Raw genomic sequence first — 6,327 nt, 5'->3', positions numbered from 1 at the left:
TTTCCATTTTAGCCAAAATATAAAATACCAACAGATTCCAACATTTCAGACAGTATGTCCTCGTCATAACATTAACTTATTTTATATTTTATTTTGTCAAACGTATTCATCAAGGATTAATAAAACTGTCATCTCGTTAAAAACAAAAAAACAAAAATAGTCAAGATAAAGAAAAACGTTTCGGTTTATTCTTTGAATGAGATGTTCCGAGGGAAATACCATTTTCTGTCATCGATTTTCTATGTCTGTTTGTTGACTTACATTTCTTGATTAAGAGAACAACGTAGAATTTATCAAAAACTACTCTGATGCGGAATAATTTAGTATAGGAATTAAAAGTTTACATGTGCAGAATAAATAAATTTGAATGAGAAGACATAAGATGGGAAAATAATTACTACAAGCGGTGTTTTAAAGTGTAAGAGTGGGGAACAAGTGTGTTTTTGGTTAACTAGATTAGCACATTGTATTATATCTTATGATGAGATGTCTGTTTATGTATGTCTGTCAATAAATATTATCATTTGAGATTCTAAGACCAAGGTGTGACATGAAAAGCTCTGATGCTGGCACCACGTAAAAAGCCCTGGTACTAGCACCGTGTAAAAACACTGATGATCGTGCCATATGAAAAACACTGGTAATGGTGTCATGTAAAAATGCACAAGAGCTGGTGCAATGTAGAAAGCACTGGCGAAATGCTTAGTGGTATTTCGGCTGCCGTTATGTTCTGAGTTCAAATTCCGCCTAGGTCGACTTTACCTTTCATCCTTTCAGGATCGATTAAATAAGTACCAGTTACACACTGGGGTCGATGTAATTGACTTAATCTTTTTATCTGTCCTTGTTTGTCCCCTCTATGTTTAGCCCCTCTGTGGGTAATAAAGAAATAAAAAAATGGTGCCATGTAAAAAGCACAGGAGCTGGTGCCACATAAAATGCACTGATAATGGTGCCACATAAAAAGGACCCAATATACTCTGTAAAGTAGTTGGTGCTAGGAAGAACATCCAACCATAGTAGCTGTGTCAAATCAGATCATGGAAGCAGGCCTTGCCAATTCCTGTCAAACTGAAAGAAGCCCATCGTATATATGTATATATATATGTATGTGTGTGTATATGTTTGTGTGTCTGTGTTTGTCACCCCCAACATCGCTTGACAACCGATGCTGGTGTGTTTACGTCCCTGTAACTTAGTGGTTCGGCAAAAAGAGACCGATAGAATAAGTACTAGGCTTACAAAGAATAAGTTCCAGGGTCGATTTGCTCGACTAAAGGCGGTGCTCCAGCATGGCTACAGTCAAATGACTGAAACAAAAGAGTAAAAAGAGTATATATATATATCATCATCATCATCATCATCGTTTAACGTCCGCTTTCCATGCTAGCATGGGTTGGACGATTTGACTGAGGACTGGTGAAACCGGATGGCAACACCAGGCTCCAGTCTGATTTGGCAGTTTCTACAGCTGGATGCCCTTCCTAACGCCAACCACTCAGAGAGTGTAGTGGGTGCTTTTACGTGTCACCCGCACGAAAAAGGCCACGCTCGAAATGGTGTCTTTTATGTGCCACCCGCACAAGCCAGTCCAGGGGCACTGGCAACGATCTCGCTCGAAAATCCTACAGGAGCCAGTCAGGCGGTACTGGCAATGGCCACGCTCAAAATGGTGCATCTCATGTGCCACCGGCACAAGAACCAGTCCAGGGGCACTGGCAACGATCTTACTTGGCTTGCCGGGTCTTCTCACGCACAGCACATTTCCAAAGGTCTCGGTCAGTAGTCATCGCCTCGGTGAGGCCCAATGTACGAAGGTCTTACCTCACCACCTCAGCCCAGGTCTTCCTGGGCCTACCTCTTCCACGGGTTCCCTCAACTGTTAGGGTGTGGCACTTTTTCACGCAGCTATCCTCCTCCATTCTCACCACATGTCCATACCAGCGCAATCGTCTCTCTTGCACGCCACAACTGATGCTTCTAATGTTCAGCTTTTCTCTCAAGATACTTACACTCTGACGGGTATTCACATTGACATTACACATCCAGCGGAGAATACTGGCTTCATTCCTTGCGAGCTTACGTATGTCCTCAGCAGTTACAGCCCATGTTTCACTGCCATGTAGCATGGTTGTTCGTACGCATGCGTCATACAGTCTGCCTTTTACTCTGAGTGAGAGTCCGTTTGTCGCCAGCAGGGGTAAGAGCTCTCTAAACTTTGCCCAGGCTATTCTTATTCTAGCAGCTACACTTTCAGCGCACCCCCCCACCACTACTAACTTGGTCGCCCAGATAGCGGAAGCTATCGACTACCTCTAGTTTTTCACCCTGGAATGAGATAGAAGTTGTTTCCTGTTTGTTTGCAGTCTTTATTGCACCTGAACATCTGCCACAAACAAAAACTAACTTGCTAGTTAACCTGCCTTTGATGTTGCTGCACCTCTTATGTGTCCATAGCTTGCACCGGGTACATCTTATAGAGTTACTACCTACTCCTTTTCTACATACTGAGCAGGGCCATCTACCTGAAGGGGTTTGTGTTTTATCTACCTTCCTACTTATTAGGATTTTGGTTTTAGCTAGGTTGACTCTAAGGCCCTTCAATTCTAGACCTTGCTTCCACACCTGAAACTTCTCCTCTAGTTCTGATAGTGACTCCGCAATTAGGGCAAGGTCATCAGCATAGAGGAGCTCCCAGGGGCAACCTGTCTTGAACTCCTCTGTGATTGCCTGGAGGACTATGGTAAATAAGAGGGGGCTGAGGACGGAACCTTGGTGGACCCCTACCTCTACCCGGAATTCATTGCTGTACTCATTTCCAACCCTCACCTTACTGGCAGCATCTCTGTACATGGCTCGCACAGCTCTCACTAACCATTCTTCTATCCCAAGTTTCCTCATTGACCACCAGATAAGGGATCGGGGGACCCTGTCAAAGGCTTTCTCCATGTCAACGAAAGCCAGGTACAGAGGTTTATCCTTAGCTAGGTATTTCTCCTGCAACTGTCTCACTAGAAATAAGGCATCAGTAGTGCTTTTACCTGGCACGAACCCAAACTGCATCTCATCTAAATTGATTCGCTCCCTAATTAGTTGGGCTATGACCCTCTCTGTAACTTTCATAACCTGATCTAACAGCTTGATGCCTCTGTAATTATTTGTATCTAAAGCGTCACCTTTACCTTTGTAGCAGTTGACTATGATGCTGCTACACCAGTCATTGGGTATGACTCCTTCGTGTATCACCTGGTTCGTAATACGGGTGACTAGGCTATAGCCAACACTGCCAGATATTTTGAGCATCTCTGCAGTGATTCCTGATGGGCCGGGGGCTTTCCCGGTCTTCATACTCTTAATTGCTTTATCTACCCTGGTACTATCAACTCGGATAGCTGGTCCCTCTATTGGGTCGACATACGGCAGGCTCTCTTTCTCCCATTCATTCTCTTTATTAAGCAATCTATCGTAGTGGCATCTCCAGACCTCTTTCTTTGCATCCTCATTTAATGCAAGCGTACCATCATCCATGCGAACACATTTCTCTCCTACAACATCACTATTCTCTCTCCTACACTGTCTTGCAACACGAAATACCTCGAGTCTTTGGTCCTCACGGCGCAGAACATTGGCAAATCTTTCCTTATCTGCTTCCCCTCTGGCTAAATAAACCTGTCGCCTAGCCTCCCTTCTGGCACATTGGTACAATTCCCTGCTACCACTGTTCTTCCAGTCCTTCCAAGCCTGTTTCTTTTGTCTAATAGCCCTGTCTACCTCCTTGTTCCACCACCACGTTACTCTGGGTCGGGAGGGGACCTTACACCACCCACAAATCTGGTCGGTGGCTTTCAACAGGTTGTCCCGCAGAAATCTCCAATTGTCTTCCACGTTGTATGATGCTATATCCCCTTCTATTTCGTTAAATGCTTCAAGTAACTTGTCTCTAAGTCTCTGTCCGTTTGCAGGGTCTTTAAGCTTCCACACCCTTCTCCTCCAAGCCTGTCTAATTCTGGGCACCCATTTTGCCTTGATCCCAAAGTCGCTAACTACTAATCTATGTTGTGGGGTACATTCTTCGCCAGGGTAGGTTTTGGCATTTATAAGCTGTCCTCTTTCCCTATTTCTGGCGAGGATGTAGTCGATTTGGCTAGAGTGTCTGCCGGAACGGTAGGTGACTAGGTGACTGGCAGGTTTCCTGAAGTTGGTATTGCAGACCATAAGATCGGTTGCATCACAGAACTCCAGCAGTCTGGTTCCCTCCTCGTTGCGGGAACCGAAGCCATAGCCTCCATGTATGCCATGGAAGCCTCCAGCACGACGTCCGACATGACCGTTGAAGTCTCCAGCCACAAAGAGAAGGTCCCTGTCACTCGTCGACGAGGTAGTTTGCAAGAGGGTGTCATAGAATTGGTCTTTCAGACCATCTGGTAGCCCCGGTTGAGGTGCATAGGCTGAGATGACAGTAGCTAATCTATGATGAAGCACTAGTCTGATCTTAAGTACTCTGTCACTTACTCTAACGACCTCGATTACCTTATCCACCCATTTCTCCGCTAGAAGTATTCCTACGCCCCCGACCCCGTCAGTGTTCCCTGCCCAGAAAATCTTGTACCTGTGTTCTTTGCCTGTGAGGAACATCGCAGAACCTCCTCTCCATCTTACTTCCTGGATGCAGCACATATCTACGCGTCTCCGTTCAAGCATCTCAACAATTTCACCAGATCTACCTTTCAGCGTGCCGACGTTGAGAGTGCCAATCCTAACAGTATGGGTGTTGGTGGTGTGGGCCTGTAGCCTGGGAAGGGGAAAAGCAGTGTCGTGTACCTGAAAAGAAAACTTGCAATTGGAAGAATTCATAAGCAAAACAGTACCTACAACCTGCAAACATTTCTCAAACTTAATGCGCTACCCAAAGGTATCGGAGAGGATGGCCAAGGCCACTAGATGGGTTCCGGGAGACAGCCGAGGTTGACAGGATGACAGAGGAATGAACTTCCGGTGGAGGGGGTGGGAGGGCGAGTTACCGTCAGCGAGTAGATAGGGCTCTTAATTGTAGATTTTAAATATTTGAGAGACAACAATGCATAAATCGTAATTTTTAAAAGAGCAATGAATTCTAGGTGAATAGAATATAACGTAGCATGAATTTAGGAAGCTTAGAAAATGAATAAGTATGAATTTAAGACAACAACTGAATTCAATTGAATTTCATGGAGAGAAACAAGATAAATAATAGAGGGCAAACTAAAGCGCGAAGGTATGAGATGTTTGAGGCCGTAAATAAATAAAAATCTCTATTTTATCTGCATCTTGGAGATTTCGTCGTAGTATGTCAGCGAGATAATTTAGAATGGATTTCTCATTTATATATAGACGGCAAGTATATATCTGGATGTGTGTGTATGTTTATGTGTATATATATATATATATATATATATATATATATATATGTCCATGTTTGTGTCCATGTAACTTAGCAATTTGGCAAAAGAGATTGATAGAGTAAGTTCCAGGCTTAAAAAGAGAAAATAAGTTTTGTAGTGAATTCATTCGACTGAACCATACAAGACCCCCAGCAATGCTGCAGTGTTACGAATGAAACAAGTTGGATATAAGAGATAAAGACATATGGAAACCATTTGACAAAAATTCACTTCAGAAAGATTTTAACTATCAAAGCAGTCAAAGGTGACAGAAGTTTATTTAATTTCAAGGTAGGTAAAAATGAAAGAATTTATTAGAATGTGCTGGAAAAATAAAACAAAACAAAAAAATATCAAAAACGAAGCAGAAAAAAAACAACAAAATTTAAAAGCAAGATATGTACTTTAGATCGTTCAATTCTCTTTGAGTGAGCAAATTGTGAAGGAAAAAAAAAACAAAGAGAAAAGGCTCCCTCTTGTCTTTACTCACGTTTTATTCTTGTAGATTTTACTTTTTGGTAAAGCTGTCTAAAATCTCGTGTCAATTAGATGCCAACCTTAATCATTACCAAAGTGACTCTTTGAAGAAGTAATATATTTTCACTTTGTAGGCATTTTTATGAGCCTGGAATTGCAGCATGGTGGGGAAAATGAATTATTTTCAAAGAAATCTAAGCAAAATGTTTCAGTTTTTCTGCGAGGGTGAGAGAAATAAAACATTGTGGAATTGGTAGTACTTCTACCATGTCATCTACTGCTGCTACTACTACTACTACCATCACCACTGCTCCCACCATCACCACTTCTCCCACCATCACCACTGCTCCCACCATCACCACAAACCACTACTACTACTATCACCACTACTTCCATCACTAGAGCTACAACTAGAGCCAAAAGCACTAAT

The 6,327-nt window shown here is 42.9% G+C and overlaps 1 protein-coding gene across 1 annotated transcript in view; it reads right to left on the bottom strand.

Moving 5' to 3' along the window:
• Positions 1-6,049, bottom strand: part of LOC106870407 (uncharacterized) — a 267,331-nt gene extending 261,282 nt beyond the window's left edge. The window contains exon 1 of the mRNA XM_089340572.1: positions 5,911-6,049. The gene's annotated coding sequence lies outside the window, so the exon portion shown is untranslated. The remainder of the gene's footprint in view (positions 1-5,910) is intronic.
• Positions 6,050-6,327: the final 278 nt, after the last annotated feature.

This window comes from Octopus bimaculoides, chromosome 23 (genome assembly GCF_046866305.1).
Source record: "Octopus bimaculoides isolate indiv1 chromosome 23, ASM4686630v1, whole genome shotgun sequence".
NCBI lineage: Eukaryota > Metazoa > Mollusca > Cephalopoda > Octopoda > Octopodidae > Octopus > Octopus bimaculoides.
The sequence above is the reverse complement of the archived record's forward strand: the minus strand, read 5'-3'. Positions and strand labels throughout refer to the sequence as shown.